Here is a 20831-nt window from a genome sequence, read left to right on the forward strand (position 1 = left end):
GAATTTGAAGGTGCAGAGAAAAGATGGTCACCTGTCACTTGTCTGGCAGAATCAGGTTTGACACAGTCGTTGCCAGAGCTGGGCAGAAACCAACACCCAATTCCCAGCAGCTGAACAGCTGTCAGATATACCAGGGCAAAAATTCTACATGTGCACAGCTTTACAGCTTCCAGGTAACAGGCTGCCAAGCTCCTTAAACTCACTTTGGCCACTTCAGCATTGACAAGGTAGAGCAGTTCTGTTCTACAATAACAAGAATCCAAATTTTAAGAAAGTACATGTCAATTCATTGGCTTCATCCTGCTGAGGTGGTCCTGCTCTCTCATTGGATTGAGCCTTTTTTAGCAGAAGGTATGTACCACTTCCATGCAAACGTATTCACTAAACGAACTGAGGAGGTAATAGCTGTTTAGAAGAAATTGTAATCTCTTCCCCTAAGGACTGATAAAGCCAATTCTCTGTGTGCTTCACCAAGGCCATATGTTTAACTGTTTATTTAATATTTAATTGTTATTAAACATTTCCCACCACAGCCTGCCTGTGATATCCCAGCGCTGAGGGTGGAGAGGGTTATTTTGTTGGTGGTTCTTTTGCTTGCTCATTTTTCTTCCTTTTTGGTAAACAAGCACCAAACTCCTATCTCTGGTCCATACAGATATAAATCCCTTCTCTCTTTCTGGACGTAACCTGAAGGCAGCTCCTCCAGTTGCCCCAGCCAAAAGAGGAATTTTTCATCAGGAATTTCTAACCTGGTTAGCCATGTCAATATTTCTTCTGTAAATATTCAATCTGTTCTTCCACTGCTCAGGTCTTGTGGAGGGCATCTTCATCAGCCATCTTCTTATTCTCCTTTTTCTCCTTGTCTTCCAATTCTTTCACCCTCTGCCTCAGTTCTTCGAGCTACAAGAACCAACCAGAAACAACACTAAGCACAAGGATATGCACCGAGCATTGTTCAGAGCCTGTTTTCTCCAAAATTCTCTGAAACACTCAGGACTGCCTTCAAAGCATGGCAAACCCCCCCCCCCCCAGGTTGTTTTGACAGAGTATTACAGACAGATGTACCATTGAGATGGGCTGTAGGCCCAAGATCTTGACTTCCACACCTTTGAAAATTTCACAGCATCTTTTATCAGAGTAGGAACATCAGTCGCCTGCAATTGTACATGTATGGATATGTGCTCAGAGAGCATCTGCTCCTTTAAGGCCATCTGGTCAAGGACCTTCTTCCATACAAGGAGGAGATAACAGGAAAAGGAGGTAAAATAAAACATACAGAGATGCAAACTTGGCAGACAAATGGTAAGGGAGGCAGTGAGGAGAATGAAACTTGGTCAGTCACACTAACTGTTGAGAGCACATGAGTGTGAAAATGTTTACTCCATCAAGGTTATCTGAGTGTGGGAGAAGGAGAAAACCCAAAACAAAATATACAGAGACACAAACCTGACAAAACAAACACAGCTACAAAGAGAGGAAGCAAACCTCCCCAGTCACAACAGCTTCCAAGAAACTCCAGGAACCACCTCTGGGAAGATCAGCTGGGACTTTGTAACTGATGACACTGTAAAGCAGGAATGGCTCCTGAACTGGGACAGCTGTGGCAATCAAGAACTGCTCAAATCCAGAAGCAATGTGCAGGGAAATGGAGACCAAGGATGAACAAATTGGGGTTAGACAGAGAAGGGTATAAAAGGAGCCAGTCCCATGGGAAATATGGGCAGTCAGTACGCAGTTGTCTGGCTCAGCCTTGCCCACAATCATCACAGCCTATCCTGTCCTAGCTTCTTGTATCTTTTCCTAAGTATTGCCATGTAATCTAACTCTTCACCCCATGTGTGTGTGCTGCACAGAGGAAGTGCTGCCTATAGGCGAGACCTGCTTGTGAACAAGGCAAGAGGGGCTTGGAACCACAGGGGTCCCAAAGAGAGGGACATGCACTGGAACTGAAGGAATCTGCAAATGGGTCTATGCTTATGAGCCTAGAGACTGGTGTGTGTGTGTGCCTGCACTAGCAACTAGTCCCTGTTTATCTCCCAACCATTCCAATATCTAAGTGACAAAGCTGAGAAGACAAATAATCCTCAATTCTGAGGAGAGAAACAATGCAGTTCTGCTGCAGAGTATCTGAAAAAAAGTTTAAGTAACACATTAAAAAGAAAAAAGGAAGAGAAATTAGGAATACCTCAGCTTTTGCCTTCTCAGCTGCCATCAGCTGCACTTTGTTTCTCTGCTCTTTGGGGGCAGAGCAGTATATATCTAGCAAGAGTTTCATCTCCTTCTGGCTCTCCTGGGCCTTCCTGGAGAAAGGGAGACAGACCACAGTGAGAACACAGCAGCAAAGCCACTGCTGCATAGCCAGCACCACAGCCTGGCAATATTCTCTCATCTCCCACATGGATATTGTTAGGAAAATTAATCCACAAACATCAGAGGTTTATGTCCAAAAAGGAGACAGAGGAGTCTTTTTACCTTATTCGAATAAAGGGAGAGGCCATGGGGCATTCCCTTGGGTCTCTCAAATTTTTGGAGGATGCAGCCTCCCTTTTTATCCCAATTTCCCGGCTGCATTTCCTTTCTCTCTTTCCCCATTGGCTGAGGTACTTGAGAGCTACAGACTTCCTGATACGCCTGATACCTAAGATTCCTCTCTAATGTATAACCCTCCCTTTTCACTTTTAATTCTTACAGAATTTAGGGGTTTTTCTTCCCCATTGTTTCTTTTATCTTTCAATGTCTAATTTATCAGCAAACATGAAGTTTAGTTGTAAAGGCAAATATATTTTTCCATTATCAATCAGTGGAATCCTTCCCATTGTTTTTTTTTATCTCCCAGTGCTAGTTTTATCCACCAGCAGACCCACAGCTTGTTTGTAAAAACAAATCCACTACTCCTCTCAATATGGAGTCATCCTTGGGTCATCTTATCCTGGTAACATAAAACAGCAGCTGAATACAGGCTGGAAAAGAAACATGTTAAGGGACATAGGTTGAAATGCAAGAAGTGGGCTGGAGATGAAAGAGGTACCCTAACAATAAGCTAGAAACTATCCACCTCTGCTTTGGGAACCATATAGGAGTGGGAACACAGCTGTGTCCTCTATTAATAACCTGCTGCTGTGAACTTCTATGCTATTGTTATGACAGCAACAAATCAACATTACTTGACCCACACCATGAAGTATCTCCTTTGGTAATTCATGCTTTAAGCTACTGCACTGACCACATCACAGTCAGAAACAGAGGGTGTCAAGAAACTCTCTTGGTTCCAAATTCCAGTGATGCTGATCCCGTAAAAGCAAGACCACGTGAACACCCCAGGCTTGGGCACTGCTCACACAGGAAAGGGAGAAAACAGCAACTCTTACTTGAGCTCAGCCTTCAGCTGCTTGATCACTTCAGCCTCCTTCTTTCTTCCATCTTCATGCTTCCCTTTCTCCTTCTCTTAGGACTCTCTCTCCTTCTCTGATTCCTTCTGCTTCTGCTTTTCCCACTCTCACTCCTTTTCCTTCTCTTTCTCTTTTTCTCGTTCTCTCTCTTTCTCCTTCTCCTTTTCCTTCTCTCGTTCCCTCTCTCTTTCCCATCTCACCTGCTCCCGTTCCTCTTCATCTTGCCTGGCCTTCATCTCATTAACATCTTCAAAAGCAGCCTTGGGAACAGTCACTTGGGCAGAAGGATCATCAGGCTCCTGCTTGATCTCTGCGGTTCCTCCTTTGTGTCTTCAGTGCTAGACTGGGACTGGAGGAGAGCACTGCCACTGCGAGAGTGGATCTGGCATGGAACAGCAAGAGAGATGACCAAGAAAACAAATGTTTAAGTTCTTAGCCAGGAGTCTTCCTCATCCCCTTCTCCCTTGTCTTCCCAGATCCATGCTTCCATGCCCCCTTTTCATGGAGCACTACACAGCTACATAGGAAGAGCATTCGTTTGGTCAAAGGAAGCAGCAGAGTGCAGAGCTCCACAGAAAATTTCACTGCATCCTGCACAGCGTATCAGAAAGGTTGGTATTCCTGGCAAGGGTGACAGCATTCCCCCTTCTAAGCCTTTCCCCTCTTTTCTGGCATCTCCTGCTGTGTTACCTTGCTCAGGTCAGACTGGGCCTCTCTCAGTTTGCGTTTGTATCTCAGCACCTCTCCCTTCAGCTGGTGGTTGTGATTCTGGAGGCTGCTGATGAGGTGACGCATCTCCCGATTAATGGGGCCTGCAAAAACAGGAACACCTCTGCAACAAACCACACTTCTGCCAACCTTCTTGAGGACTTTCATGGAGATGGAGAACAAGCTAAGTGACAATGACAAAGAACAAAATAAGACTGTTATCGTTCTGCCACATAACAGAGCAACACTTTTGTCTGAAAAGAAGTCATGCCAGTTTTACACCCAACCATGGCCTCCAAGGTGAAGAGCTTTGGTTTTTTGAGATGAAGAGACCTGCCAGAACAAGTATTTAACAGTAACAAAGAAAAAAACCCAGATGTTCTAGTGCACTGTAGCCCCTAAATGGCAGTGTGGGAGAGGTGGTGGTCATTTTTAGGCACAGCACAACATCATACCTTCTTGCTCATTGACAGCCTTGGACCTGCCATAAACAATAATCACCTCATCAACAAAGATGGACACATAGAAAAGTGAGAGAATAGAGAAAGTGCATGTGCAAGTAGGCATTATGGTAGCCTTCTACCAGTAAGACATAAAGACTGAAAGGAAATTAAAGAAAAAGAAGTACAGAATCTGAATCCTCCTAATAAAGATAGTTAGCAAATGATTGTGGACTCGCAGCAGTGAAACAGACACATATATACATGCATTCAGCTTAAAAGCAATTAGGAGGGAAAAAAAATGTTGTAAGCTGAAGGCCACTTATTGCTAAACAAACTCATGTGGATAAACAGAATTCAGAGGTGCCTCAAGACAGTTTCCACCATCAGATCTCTGGATTTAGGTTATGGGGACAGATATTTCTTATAACTGGCACTGACCACTGAGATGAAATTTGGATTATTCTCCCCACCATATACTCATCTACCACAGCATCACAGCTTATTGTGTTACCACCCTTAAAAAACATCACAAACTCACAGGCTCTTTCCTATCTATCCATCCCCCACAGTGGGAAAGACAGAAATTCTTTGACTCTTTCAAGAGCCTCTCTCCCCACACAAGTTCCCTGATTGTTTCTGTTCTCTGGTTCCACTTGCACAGGGCGTGGGGAAGGTGGAGGAGGGATCACTACTTGTAAAGAGACGAATACAGTTTTAACCAGATATGGTTAAAATGGACTCAAAGATCAGAACGGGACACGGGCAGGAAACCATTACAATTTCCAACGGTGGCCACACGGTGTCACCAACGCACTGAGCTGCAAGTGGAGCCACAGACTCACTCAATTGTACCTGGAGCAAAGTGTAACACAGCTAAAGAGCAGGCTCAGAACAGACACTGCAATGAGGTTTTCTGCAGACACAGCACTGCAAAGCTGAGGGCAGCCCATCCCACAGAACACCTTCGTCCTCACACAGCTACAGATGTCTCACCTTGAGCTTTTCATTCTGTGCTGTTACTTCCTCAAGATCATTGGTGGCACAGGACCTAAAAATTATCTAAGATAAGTATCTAAATTCTGTTCAGATTGTGGGCCTTGTTCTCCTTGAATGTATTCTTCCCCTTGACCACAACTAAGCTCTTGACCTCGCCTTGTGCCCATTAATAGTGATTGTTCCCCCATAGAGGCTGCTCCCAGCTCCATACACCTGGTAGCCTCTGTAATCTACCTGCAAAAAATGCAAGAGATTTCTTCAAGACCCAATGAAACACCTACAAGAGTAATGCAGCAGGTCCAAGACCGAAGAAGAAATGCTGCAGGTTCTCAGCTCTCCCAGCAAAGTCCCAGGGAGGATGTCACACACCCATCCAACACCCTTCCCACTTCCCAGGTCTCCTGGCCAGCACTTACTCGTTCCAGAATGTCTCCAGGTGGTGGTTGAGCCTCTGCTCTCTCTTGCGGATCTTGTCAATGTCCCACTGAAGGTGAGCAATCATGGTCTCCAGGACAGACACCCGGGATTCTGCTGTCTCCACCCTCTCTTGCAGCTTGGAGGACTGCGATCAAAGAAGTGCTTCAGCCAGCACATTGCACAGAGCCAACTATTCCTGACACTGCTCAGGAGTACTTTTTCTCTTATTCATCATGTGCTTTTCATCTTTTGCTGTGGTGACAGACTATTCCATGAACTGTCCCAAATTTTACACTGGCCAAATTCCAAGACGGCAACAAAAGTAAGACAAAACTGAAAATGGAGAAAGAGCAGGAAGCTGGTAATATCTGGCAGAATACAGATGCAGCCATCTCAGCTAATTCAAAGGTAGTTTTGGATTTTAATCTTTTCAATCCCTATGTCCATCTACTCAACAGAGCACCTAAGTGCTCAGAGGTCTAAGGCTAAGCAAGACCACCATAAACACAATTTTTATATGAACTGAAATCTCTCAAACATATGCTGCTACTAATGTGAAGCCTTTAAGAACTGGGAACATCTTGAAACTGGTATCATTACACTGTCAAATGACACAGAGAAAACCAAGGAATTCAGAATGACAGGTGCCATTTTCCTTCTTTCAGCAGCAGCATTTAGCTGCTGGAATTCCAAACTCAAGTTAGCTTGGTAGTAGAATGTTTCAATATTCCAAGTATGCTCTACATACTTACATACAGTGGGTTCTACATACATTTGGAAAGCTGGGAGGAGTGAAGTTTGTTAACTTTCAGGGAAAAACGTTCCCTCTGGGGAGCTCAATTACTCACTTGTTGGAGGTAGTGAATTTGCCTAAAGAGGCAGAAATAAGAGCAGTTAAGGGACATCAGGCAGGGTGTTCAGAAGAGACAACAGGTAATAAACTGCTCAATGGAGATGTTCAGAAAGCAGTGCTTCTGCCAGAGGTCTCTGGGATCCCCCCTTTGCCCCCTGTGACTGAGCTAGTGCCTGAGGGAGAGGGGGGAAGTGGTGGTGCTGGTGCTGTCTTTTCCATCAGAGGAGTTTGAGATAATTAAAGGTAGTGGGGCACAAGAAAGAGGGGAGAACTTATTAATAAAGGGCAATAAACAGTGGATGCTAGGAGCTTTGACCCTGCAGGTGTTGGGACAGCCTTGTAATATATGGTAGGGATAATTCATGCTATTAATGTATGGTATAAAATATTGTAAAATCCAAACCATGTCTTTTGACCACCCCGGCCGGGAGCAGCTGTCTTATTTAGATTCAACTAGTTCCCGGACACAAGTTAAGATAACGATCGATCAACGCCTTAACCCTTAACGTAAGAATAGAAGCTTCTAGGACGATGATCACCAGTTTCCCAAGTTGTCGGGAGCCACCCGAGAGCAATTATCACCTTGCTGATTGCATCTATCAAGATAGTCAGTGGCACCAATTTGATACATCTGAATACTCGGCTCCTCCAAGCCGATTGACGATTGATGCTGATGGCACACCTGGATTCAGCCTTTGTCCAACTCTGCACATGGAAAGCAACAGCAACGCATGTGAAGAGACACAAAGGAAATTTGGTCATCTTTGCCTTGGGCAGAATAAAATGTATAAAACCTCGCCGGGCGGGCGCAGCAGCGAGTGTGAACAGGGGGAACTCTGACACTTGGGAGGTCAGATCTGTGTGTTCACCCGGCGCCGATCCTGGGCTTGACACTGTCTATTTGGCTGTGGTGGCTTCAAAGACTGAACTTCGGTCTCGCAGACAAAATAATAAATCTTTGCTAAATTTTTTTATAATTTTGGCTCACGATTTGATAATTTATAACAGCCTCATGGGGTGAGTCACTGGGACTTTCAAGGATTGGCAGAGATGTTCCTCATGATGTACTGCCTTGGGTCTTTTTGTTTTAGCAAAATGAGCCAGACTACAAAGGAAATTGCAAGGCAGGGAAATGACCTTGGGCTCTATGTCCTTTCCAGAGATGTTGCGTGTATTTTACTGAGATGCCCTGGGCAAGAGGGCTTAGGTATCCTCTGATAAAGGTATGCCAGCTGGCAGAGTGGCCAGAGGAGTTTATAGCAGCTTCAGCAGCTATTTGATCAGTGTGAGAAACGAGGCTCACTCGTTGAGAGGAGCAACTTAAAAAAATTTAAAAGGTTTATTAAACCTTAACAAAAAGTACAACAAAAGGACTAAATAAGGAAAAACAGACCTGGGAGCCCACCCCACCCTCACACCATGGCTGCCTACCACATGGCTCACTGCTCTTCAAGATGGATGCTTTGCCTTTTATACCCCTGGGGGTTGCATCAGCCAACCCCAGCCCCTCCCAAAGTCTGTCAGTAAACTCTTCTTTGCCATTTATTGGTGGAGACTACTTTCTTGCAACTTGATTGGAGAGTCGGGTATTGTCATGCTGTGCCCCTCCTAGCAACAAGCTTTTCCATTCTCAACTGTCCCACCTGTTATAGACAGATAATGAGATGATTGGCTCTAGCAATTAGAAGATAACTATTGTGTGAATACTAAGAAAAGCTTTAGTGATGTATGGTTATGTTATTGTAGTTTAGATGTCCTCTGTTCTCCCCATAATTCCCTTTTTCCCCCCTGTATTGTGACCATCAGACAGCTGGGGTTGTCTAGGACAGGTAGAAAAAAGGTGTGCACATGTGCCCCTTGTATGGGGAAGCTGGGAATGGAAAAGCTTGGGGGTGTGGCATGGCAACATCTGATCTCCAATCAAGTTCCAAGAAAGCAGTTTCCACCGATAAATGGCAAAGAAGAGCTGACTGACAGACTTTGGGAGGGGCCAGGGCTGGCTGATGTAACCCCCAGGGGTATAAAAGACTGAGCATTGATCTTGGAGATGAACTGGCCATGTGGTGTGCATGAGGGGCAGTTTCCAGCACTGCAGTTTTTTCCTTATGTAGTCCTTTTGTTGTATTTTTGTTAAAGTTTAATAAACCTTTTTAAATTTTCAATGTGAGCAGTTGTCTCTCACATATGCAAGGGATATATGTGCATGCCTTCTCTCTACCTGTCCTAGATACCCCAGACTGTCTGACAGACACAATACAGAATGGGGGGGGGCAGGGAAAGGAACTATGGGGAGAACAGAGGACATCTAAACAACAAACCACAATAACATAATTATACATCAATAAAGCTTCTCTTAAAACACACACAATATTCATCCCTTAATTGCAAGAGAAAAATCATCTCATTCTTTATGCATAACACTCTTTACAATTTTTAAAGTAAGGAATATTAATCCAAATATTTCCGGGTGGGATGTGCCTGGCCTTGTCTGACCCTTGCTGCTGGGCCAAAGGTGGCAGCTGTGGTGTTTTCACCTCAGAGATACCTTTGGCCGGCTATGTGCTGCAGCTGGGCACTCGCAACAAATCCAGGCAAAGTAGAAACTCAGTTTACTTCTGGTGGAAAAGGTTCAGGCAACGGTGAAGAGAAAAAGGAGAGGATTCTGTCATAGAGTTTTAATCCAGAGTTTTATTCCAGGATGATAGACCTCTGAATCTTGTAACAGCTCCCAACAGAATCCCAACTGCATGGTCCCATCTCCTTTTAAGCCCGGGGACAGGGGGAGGGAAGGGACAGGTGAGGCACCAACCAGGTGTGAGGAGGGGAAGGCTCAAGGGATACAGACACTTGGACAGGCCAATGAGCCCAGACCTGAGGGGCATCTTTTGAACTTCTGCCAAACACACCATGACTCTCCTGGAATGTTAAGATTGATGGACAGCTCTCAGCAGAAGGGCAAAGGGGGAGGGGAAAGGAGAGGTTGGCACACCTGGGGGGGTTGGGATAGGTGAAACAGGAAATCACACTGCAACATTAAAGGTTTAATAAGGGAAAATAAGAGATGAGCAAAAGTAACAGCACTGGGTGCATAGCCAGATGCACATGGTTAACTACAACAACTCATATACTTTTTCATTGCATTAGTCAAACGCATATTTATGAGAATTACACATATTCAAACATTCCTTTGAGTTTACATGTTCCAGGAATTCTTTCTCTTAGTTCAACCCCTGACTTCAATTTCTTAGTGTACATGCAACAATGCAGATGTGATTTTGAGAGTCTTGTATTTTATTTCCTTAAGGAGCCCCCTGGTGTGTGGTTAGAGTTATTGATAGCCGAGGGATCAGTGGTAGATTGCTCCTTGCTCTTTTGGTGTTACGTGCCTGATTCTTTTCAAAGTTATCTTATCATACAGATGTTCTAGCCATCTTTACAAGTACTTCCAATCAACAGTAACTATTTCACTACTTGTCAGTTAGTTACAAAAATAAAGGCATTAGTTATTATTTCACAGCTACAATTACTTCTGCAAAAGTTAATGTTATAATACACGTTATATAGCCAATATTTTGTCAAGGCCTAAACTATAATATATATCACACCAAAATATACAATCTACACAGAGATTAGGGTATTAAACATAAAAGGCTGACAAATTATACTGTATCAAAAGCAGTTAAATAGAGATTACAAACTGTACTGTATCAAAATAGTTTACTAAAGCCAATTATAGCGAAAGCAAATAACTACATAAATTATTCATAACAATCAGTTAACAAATGGTTTCTGAATATGGGATTGTGAAGGCAGTGGACTTGGACGGGGGAAGCTGGTTTTACAGGGGGATCCTTCAAGGGATTATAGCTGCTTTGAGATTTCAGTGGGACCTCCATATTCCCTGGCACCCTGAGAATTCAGGTAAAGTATGAAAAATGCATATTTTATGATTGGCTTTTCACAAATATTAAAATGAATATTATATGTGTTATGTCAGAAAGTTATGCTGTATTAGTTCTCTTAAGTAGTGTGTTTAATATAGTTTTAGGTTATAAAATAATGTTAAAATAGAAACTATGCTATGTAAGATACTTTTTAACTAGCTCAAGAAAAGGATGAAATAATCAAGAAATTCTTTGCACAGAGATAACAGACACTAAAATCCCAAAGAGGAAAATTATTGCCTCCTTATTGTAAAGAACTAGTCTCCTTGCACACTCAAAGGAGTCTGACCATGATTTACAAGATGAAGGAGAGGAAGTTGACAATAACCAGAAAACACCCTTTGTTTGAAAAGGGTGTATGAGATGTATGAATATACAACAGGCTCTTGCTTTTAAGAGTTAATCCTTTGTTAGCGAGCTATGCTTTCAAGAGGAAAGCATCCGAACGAACGTACATAATTCTTTGCCTTTATCGTCCTTTATTGTCCTCTGATTGTCCAAAATCTTATTGCTCTAATTTGTATTACTATTTTTATAACCATTTTAGTACTATTAAACTTTTAAAATTTTAAAACAAGTGATTGGCATTTTTCCCAAGTAGAAAGGATGAATGGAGGAATAAACACCTTTTGAAGCTGGTGACAGAAACTAAGATGCCCTGGGCATGGCTTTTGCCATTAGCTTTGGCAGGAATAAGAGCCAAAGCTGAGGGAATATGCAATTATTCCCCTTTTAAGTGTTTGGGATTCTTACCTTGTTCATTTTCAAGCTAACAGGGAGGAGAAGATGTATATTTAAACCAATGTGTGGCCAGGACACCGTGTTTTGTGAAATCTCTTTTGACACAAAGCCCATTTAGCACAGACACTGCCTTTGGACTTGGCTTTTTATAACATCCAACCCTGACTGCAGAGAGAGCAGCCGGGAGAGCTGAACTCACCCGAGATGGCGGTGTGGGCGGAGCCGCCCCCGCCCACAGGCGGCCCTGGCGGAGCGGCCGCCTCCCTGCCCGCCGCTGAATGGAGCCATGTGCAGGCTGGAGCGGGTGGGAAGGGGGTGAATGTGGGCAACACGTTCTGTGCCAGCCATGGTGTGGCAGCAGGCCCAGGGCAGTGATTGTCCCCCTGCATTCGGCACTGGAGAGGCCACGCCCTCGAACTGTGTCCAGTTCTGGGCCCTCAATTCAAGAAGGACACTGAGGGGCTGAGGTGTGTCCAGAGGAGGGAATGGAGCTGGAGAAAGGGCTGGAACACAAGTCCAGTGATGAGTGGCTGAGGGAGCTGGGGGGGCCTCAGCCTGGAGAAAATGAGGCTCAGGAGAGACCTTGTTCTCCAGAACTCCCTGACTGGAGGGTGCAACCACGGAGGGGTGAGGCTCTGCTCCTAGGGAGCAAAGGACAGGACAAGAGGAAAAAGACTCAAATTGTGCCAGGAGAGCTTTGGTTGGGCATTAGGAAGAAATTTTTCACAGAAGGGGTGATCAGACATAGGAAGAAGATGCTCAGGGAGGTGGTGGAGTCACTGTTCTTGGAGGTGTTTCAGGAAAAGACTGGACATGGCACTCAATGGCGTGGTGTGGTTGACAAGGTGGTGTTGGGTCATAGGTTGGACTCCATGATCTCAAGGGTCTTTTCCAATCTAAATGATTCTGTGATTCTGTGGAAAGTGTGAAACAGATACATGTGCATACACCAGACAGGTTAGCTCCAGCTAAGACTGAGCTAATAGATAATGCAAGTCCGAAGTGAAATTTTAGTGGTTAGGTTTATTATCTTCATCTTTGCAGAAAAACATGAAAACACCTGTCAACAGCATCAGGTTGACAAGGTTCCTGATTTATTTGCATTGCCCAGAGATGCTGGAGATGTCACATCCCTGGAATTTTCCAAGGCCACGTTGGATAGAGCTTCGAGCAACCTGGTCTAGTGGGAGGTGTCCCTGCCCATAGCAGGGATTTGGAATAAGATGAGCTTTAAGTTCACTTTCAACCCAGACCATTTTGTGATTTGATGTTTAAAGTTTGAAATAGGTTTGCACCTCCTAAGCAGCACAAGGTTTTTGAGCAAGTACAAAGTTTGCTTTCACCCAGCTCCACTGTTACTGTCAGCACTGATAATGCGAAAAATAAGTACAGTCCCCATGCTGCAAATCACAATATAACTTGCTGCTATGCCCAAGACCCACAGACTAGCTGAATAATACACAACAAGACTTCAGGCTGGATAAACATCTGAGTTGCAACACAGCTGTTGCAACTTTGTGAGCAAGTGTGAGAGCAGCTGGAACATAGAAGTTGACCAGCTTGGCTGAAATCTGTTTTTACACAATACTGTCTAAAAATAATAAATAAAATAAAATAAAATAAAATAAAATAAAATAAAATAAAATAAAATAAAATAAAATAAAATAAGTCTCTTATAGCAGGGCTGGAAAGCTGAATACCTTGGGGATTTCTTAAAAGCTTATATTCATACCTTCACTAGTTAAAAAATAAAAGCCACAACGAATTACAAAACATTAGCAAACATGTTTTCCACCTACAACATTTCTTTACAGCTGGGGAGCACTTACCTAAGTCAGAAGTGGTTGATAAGTGATTGATTCTTGGTGCAGTCAGTTGTTCACCAAAATGTTTGAAACCAAAAGGTGCTTTTATGCTTCATAAAATGGACTCCAAATGAGGGTTTCCATTCAGCACACCTTTCAGCTCTTGCGTTTTTCTTCCCCTTTCTTTATATTTGTTTTTTCTGTCCTCTGCATATTTTTGTCTCAGGTGTAGGATCCATGAAGGATAGATTTATGTCCTTTCTGCAAAGCTCTAAGTGAAATGGGGACAGCCACAACCTTTTATTTAATTTCATGCCAATGTCTTTTATCTCTGTGCACCTTGGCATTTCCTCCATTTCCTGCACAGCACTCCTACCCTTGTACATTCAATTCCATATCTGTCTTAATCACCACGCTTTAGATAAGCATTCAAACAGACTTTGAAGCCACTTTTTTATACAGCACATACCACAGACCAAAGTGTTTGGGGAGGCCCCAAAATGGGACTTAAAAGGGAAAGTTCTAGCTGCCATCTGGATTGCAATGCTAAAAAAGAAATGGCTATGCTACAGGATGCATGTGGATTTTCCACACAGCCTGCAAACTCAAGACTGAGGCTCTTGTTTCCCTACAGTAGCTTTCCTCAGTGCTGTTTCTAGGTTAACTGTCACCTCCTTGTGAATTGTTGTGCAGAGATAACACAGGAGATGAGGGGAAAAAAAAAAAAAAAACCAAGAAAAAAACTGAGTGGTAAGGAGAGAAAGAGAGGGATTAATAATACTTGTATTAATACTTGAAATACTTTTGTGAAGAAGATGAGAGAGCCTGAGCAATCCAATGCCAGTGCAGAGGAACTGCAGAGAAAGTCTTGCAGCAATTTGCAATTACTAAGAGTCGGGAGCGTGACAAATATGGCTGCTTTTTCCTGAACCTCGTAGTCCTTCACTTGCAATTGCTACAAGAAAGAGTGGAGCACTTTACAAAATTACAGTTGGTTAAGAATTGTAGTGATTGAAGCAGAGTGTTTCTTGGAAAGGATGTGCACATGTTTTTAGCATAAGCAGAGGGGAGCCTGGTATTGAGAAACCATCAAAGACCCAGAGATGTACTGATGTTGTGTAAGGAACAGCCTACAGAGGAGACAATTTTGAGCTTGCGGTGTTGGTATGCTCAGGCTGTGGCCACAAAAGAAGACTTGGATGGACTGAATCTCCTCTAAACAAGAAATGCACAGCCTTGTGACCAGGGTGTGCTGAGCATCACCCATTATCTGTTGCAAACCTCTATTCCAAATTAAAAGGACCTACAAAACCTCAAATACTGTCTTTCCCTCAAGTTGTAGGAGTAGTAGTAGCCACCAAATTTGCTATGAAAGCCCAACACATGGGTGTGAAATGCATCCTCTTTGGTAAGGTGGGAGGTGGAGACACAGCATTGTGAACTATTCACATATTACCCAGATGTGTCTGCAGATGTGCAGGTAAATTTGGAGCTTTGGCACACCCAGGACAGTACCTAAAGTGATCTTTGATCCAGCAGAACTGTGCTGCTTCCAAGAGGAAAGGCCCCATGGGAGATGGTCTGGGAGCTGATCTCTCTCCCACCTGTTGCTGAACCTGAGGTTGTCGTGAGCAGAAGGCTCTGCCCTGGAGGGCAGAGGGAAATCCTCTCTTTTGTGAAAGGACTTGTGTATCTGGAGTCTGCTGAGGAAATAGCAGAGCACAGATCCCAAAGGTGGGAACAGAAGACCTTTGGCCAATCAGCTCCAGGTGCTGTCAATGGCAGATGAAGAAAGGGATTGCAGGTTGCACACTTAAGGAAAGACGTTGGGCAAATGGGCCCAAGAACTCAAGAAGCAGCCAGCCTAAGATAATAAAATGAAAAAGTGACATTTTCAGGCAACCAGTGACTGGGCAAAACAAAATAGCAGACTAACTGCCCTAAAAGAGATAACCAGATTCCAAATTCAGTAGAGCAAAGCCCTGTGCATTAATAATTCTGGGGTAAAGGTCTACTTTTGTGTCAGCACACAAATCAGCCTTTCATTTCCTGGGCTGTTAACTGGAACCACAGCAGCTGCTTCGTGATAATGCAGTGCCAGGCACCACAGGAGAGCAGGTATGAAACACAGCCCTCAGTGTGTCCTGTGGCAGCTGGCACATCTGTTCAGTGCCTTCTAGATTAGATGATAGAGGTGAAGTAAAGGAAGGAGAAGTCTCAGAAAGAAAAAAAAAAAGGAAAAATAGAAAATGCATATTAGTGGAACATACTTCCAAATAAAAGTACCAGACCTGTCATATATGTGTACAGGTCTTTGACTTAAAAGCAAATGTAGCTCTGTTCCTAAAAACAATTACAATCGATAAATAAATAGGATGAAGATTAGTCTAACTTCCTAACCCCCTTAATTTCCTTGTACACTGGCTACAGACAGGGTAATTCTATCTTGTTCTGCTATTTTGATCATTGGTGCTTTGAAGCAAAAATAGAAAACAGCAGTGTCTTAAAAGACACTCCTTTTTTAATGGCTGGTTTGTGCAAGAGGCACTTTCATGTTATCAAAGTGTGATAAGCAATAACAAGATTAATTTTAAAAGCTGACCTTTGAAGAACAAAGCTTCAATCCTTGCTCAAAATTTTGTCCTTGAGGTTTGTTCTGGTGTCCCCTCCTCTTGACATGACTTTATCCTTACCTCATTGTAAGGTAAGGATAAAGCACAACATTTTCGTTAAGGTTGTGCTCTGAAAATAGGATAATTTTTGGTTTTCCTCTCAAGTATTGTGAAGTAGCCTATGTTGTTGATGTGGATATGAAATGGAATGAAAGGTGGTGCTGCAGGGTGCTGTGCTAGGTACACATTCGTTAGGGCCAACAATGGGACTGTATTTGATAAGATCAGGTACTTTACCTAATGATATCCACCCAGTGCAGTGTACATCAGATCACACAGAAATGTATCACTTCACAGCATCCTTGATCTAGCCAACAATTGCTGTTGATGTTATTTAGGATATTATAATTCTCTTGACAGACAAGCTGACTAAAGAAAATGAACACATATAAAGCTGTAGCCAATGCAGTTGAACTGAGTTCTTGCTTTTCCATTGAAAGAAATTGCATTGCTATTACTACTACTACTGTTATTATTATTATTATTATTATTATTATTATTATTATTATTATTATTATTATTATTATTATTATTATTATTATTATTATTATTATATAGTTACTCTTACCGAAGTAGCATAGTAGGATACTTACGGCTCACTTCTGGGAAGAGAGACACTGACCATATTTTGCCCAGGTGTAGGAAAGAAATTCCATTGTCACCTGACCAGAAGGGACCTGGATAGAAATGTTTCAGTTGCTTATATATGTGGCACAAAAATTCTCACTTACTTTTGTTTTGTCATGTTCCTTCCATAGTTGTCTTCCTCCTGTAGAGAAATACTTGATGCTAAATGGAGAATATTTCTGTGAATTGAAGGAGCTCTCTCTGCTGACACCCAGAAAATCCTGGCAGGGAATCTAAAAGAGACAGAATGAAAGATTCTAGTCAGTGAGAAACTCAGGCTGGGAAGGCTCAGCAGGAATTATTAGCGATTGCCTTGCTGCCTCACTGCCCAGCTGCCATAGTGATCAGGAGAAATGAAAAGCCCAGGAAATGGAGCACAGGCTTTTCTGTCTTCTTCCCTTTCCCTCACTCACTCTCACTTTTTTCCCCCACCAGTGCCCCCCACCCCCACAGCACCACACCTGGTGGTGCTGGAACCACCTTAATTTTCTGTCTGTGCAGAGGATTCCTGTGTGCAAATGTTCCTGGAAATAGTGATATGAAGAGTTTCCTGAAAAGGAGCTTGACTCTACTATCCATAGTTATTTAATTGGAGTAGATGCACTTAAATTTTAAAGACATAGTCTTCAGAAATTACTTTGCATCCTAGTAAGCTCTTTACTGGCACATTAAGAGACCAGAAAAAGAAAGTGAGCTTTTTTTTGTGAGCTGTTTTTTTTCAGTGAGCTGAAAATATTAATTACTCATCAGCAGTGAAAATTACTGAGTTTGCAGAATAAATTCTAGAGAAATCACTTGCATCTTTATACTAACCAATGTAACTCCTGTGATTATAACAGGTTTTCCTTCTAGATCCTGGATTAGTCACAGACTTTTATGTCTTTCTTCAAGTAAGGCAGGTGCCCCTACTTGGTTTCCCAGGACTTGTCTAAATTTATATATTAAAAAAAAAATAAATTAACCTGAATTAATTAAAAATCTAAACTAGAAGTAAGCTATTTTAGTTTCTGTGTTATGTTCACTATTACATGGAATGAAAAAAGGGTAAAAAAACACCATTCAGCTAAACTGAATTTAAAAACCTCTTAAACTTCACCAAATAGTGCTGCCCCTTAGAGATTTGAAGCAGTTTTAAAATAGCTATAGTTTGATACAATTTTCCTGAGAGTCTTTGTGGACTTAAAACCTTGCACAAGTAGTACTCAGACTTTCCTAGACAGGCCATTTCTCTCATGCCAGCATCTGACCTTTAGTTACAGAAGTGCTCACCTAAAATTTGCAGTGAGAGAGCAGAGAAACTGCTAACACTCTGTGCTTCTCACACAGATGCAGAATTTGCTAGTGGAAAGAGTTCTCTGACCATACAAAATATCTTTATTCCATTTTGCAAAAGAAAGCAAGTCCCTGGGTATAATTCCAGCAGTCCCTGGGGGATAATTCCTCCTGCCTCTCAGTTTGGAAATCTTCTGGTTTGCCTTTTCACCTCATTCTCTTTTTTAGCATCAGCATCTTTTTTTAGCAAAAAGTACAGTGTTCCAGGCCATTCTTCTATGTTGCAAGACAGAGCAAGTAACTGAGAGCCAATGTATTTTAACAGATATTTTGAAGAGCTACTGGAATCTATGCCTAAATTAAAATGTTTGTCCCTTTCTTTGAAATACTCTGTGGTCTGCAAGAGTAGAATTTTGGAGCAAGACACAAAGGAGGCTGGATCACCAGAGCATATGCCACTAAACTGGCCAAGGTACCTCCAGTTCTCAGAGTGTCACCAGGCTTGCAGTATTTCTGCAGCTCCATCATAATTTAACACATTTCTGTGCTGGCTCACTCTGGTGTTCTTTTAGCTATCAACAGCCTTTTCTAATGGTTTGATTGGAGAAGCTAAAGAAGCAGAGAAAAAGGGTGTGTGTGGTAGGGAGGGGTGCCCAATAGTCTCTAAAGTGAACTGGACTACAGTGAATGTATTTCTGTCATCTTCAGATATGTGCAGCTAGGGTAGAAGAGATTACAGGAACAGGATTTAGTAATTAATCTGCAAGATGAATTAGCTACTGGTAAGAGCCTGAAAAGTCTAGTTGTGGTTGTATATAGGAGACTTTATAGAGGGAAGACTTGGGAAATATATGAAGAAAAGAACCAAAATCAAATGGACAGATCAGGATGAAAATGAGATTAAAATACTTCAGCCTTTTTATAAATACTAATCCACCCTAGACAGCCAAGCCAGCACAAATCCATCCCTGCTGGAGCTGTGTTTCCTCTGACTATTGCTGTCTAAAGTTAAACACAGTGGCCCTGACATATAAGCTCATTATGTCTCCAGTAAACAGCAAAGCACTTTGAACACTCTTTGTCCCCAGTGATCAATACTGAGTCTGAAAGAAAACAAAGAGAAAGCCACTGCCACTCTATGCATTTGGTTATCCTCAATATTGTATTTATATTCCAAATGGTCATCAGAAATATCTGCTGCTTCTTACAAAAACAGAATGTAAGCAGGAAATATCAGGGGTTTTACCCCTATAAATGATTAGCAGGGGGAAAACCTTATTATCAAAGTTAGTCTTTGAAGAACAGCAGATATCTACAAGGAGAACATATCCATTGTGCAGCTGACAGTACAGGAATAGCCAGACAATCATCTGGTATCTGTATGTAAAGGAATAGTGCTGTCACTACAGAACTTCTCAGTGTTTGTGGAAGAGGTACAGCCTTTGCAGGTTACTTACATACTGGCACAACAAGTTATGCTAAACACATTATTCATTCCTCCTGCTGGAATGCAGTGACTTTGGATTTTTCCTAAGGAGACCAGCCTTACAAAACTTTTTTTCCTGTGTCTCTTTTTTTTTTTCTTTTCTCTTTTCACAGGTTCCTCCTTGTCCCTAGTAAGTGTTGCACTTACTAGTGCAACTGGCTTCTCCACTTTCATTGCACACACTTCTCCAATTTCATTGCAACTGGCTGAAGGAGGTTAGCCCCAAACATGTGTTTGCTGCTACTTCAGGCAGTGCCTTGCAGAGCAGAGCTGAGCGTGTCCATCCTGCTGAGCAGAACCTGAGGACACCCTGAACAGGAAGCTGTTTGTTTGATTTGTTGGCTGAATAATCAGGACAAGTGCTCAAAATCAACTGGAGTGTGCGTACCCTCGTGCCTTTGCCTTCTGGTAAAAACATGAGGCAGCAGGAGGAAAGACAAGGAATCGGGAGGGGACAGGGAACACAAGTTGGAGTGAAGATAATTTGACAGTGATGTGCAGGACACAAATAGCACAACTCAGAGGACACCAGGCTTCTCAGTTCAGCTCCCCCAAGACCATGAATGTCTGCCCTGCCTGCACATTGAGCAAGTATCTAAACACCACGTGCCTGCCTTGTCCTGCCTCTGACACTCATGCTTATGAAAAGCAGGAGCTGTACCTGATCTCAGGCAAAGCAAAAGAAAATATTATTCCCATTGCCCGGCACAAATGCTCAGTGCCATCAGAGCTGTTACAGTGGATGGCAGAGGGGAAAGGTGCTTTCACAATGGAAAATACTGGGATCTGGATGGTTGAGCTGAACCTTTGCCACCTGGATAAATTCTCATCCCAAGATTGTTTCTGATTGTAGATTTAAAGTCCTGTCCTATTATTGTACAGGCTGAATAATTTTATAAGTAACTATTTCTTCTGAGCATTTGAGGTTGCAGTTATGTGACTGCAGGAGCAGTTGAGTCACCAAATGTTCATCTCTGCTTTCCAAAGCCCTCCCAGCTTTCCAATGCCATTTGGTATGGGGAACTGCAGGGACAAAGTGACCCAACTAAGATATAACTCACCAGAAGAAAAAGTTCATTTTTCAGCTACATCAGTGTCCCTTTTGCTTGTGCACAGCAGGAGACAGCACCATGATAAGGATGGATGAGTAGTCAGGAATGACAGGCTTCCACTGTCATTCTGTGCCACTGCCCCAAAATCACTTGAGACTCTTCTCCCTCAGTCTTTTGGGTCTAACAGAACCTGTTTTAAAGAAATAGCTAAGGATGTTAAGGTATTTTTAAGGATGAAAGTCAAGTGTACCCTGAAAAGGGTGCAAGTAAGTAGAGAGGAAGTTGGGAAGATTGCACAGAAATCATGCAAAATGACAATGACCTTAATATTTATTTCCAAAGATAAGGCCTTTGGGGCCACTTTTTTTCTTTTTAATTTATTATCCCTGATAATAAATTCTGCTGGGTAAAACATCCAAAATGTAA

At 42.6% G+C, this 20831-nt stretch overlaps 1 pseudogene; it reads right to left on the minus strand.

The window, feature by feature from the left end:
• Window positions 1-804: 804 nt before the first annotated feature.
• Window positions 805-11839, minus strand: LOC136569471 (E3 ubiquitin-protein ligase BRE1A-like; annotated as a pseudogene).
• Between the last annotated feature and the right edge of the window lie 8992 nt (window positions 11840-20831).

Source organism: Molothrus aeneus (assembly GCF_037042795.1).
Source record: "Molothrus aeneus isolate 106 chromosome Z unlocalized genomic scaffold, BPBGC_Maene_1.0 scaffold_33, whole genome shotgun sequence".
Taxonomy (NCBI): Eukaryota; Metazoa; Chordata; class Aves; order Passeriformes; family Icteridae; genus Molothrus; species Molothrus aeneus.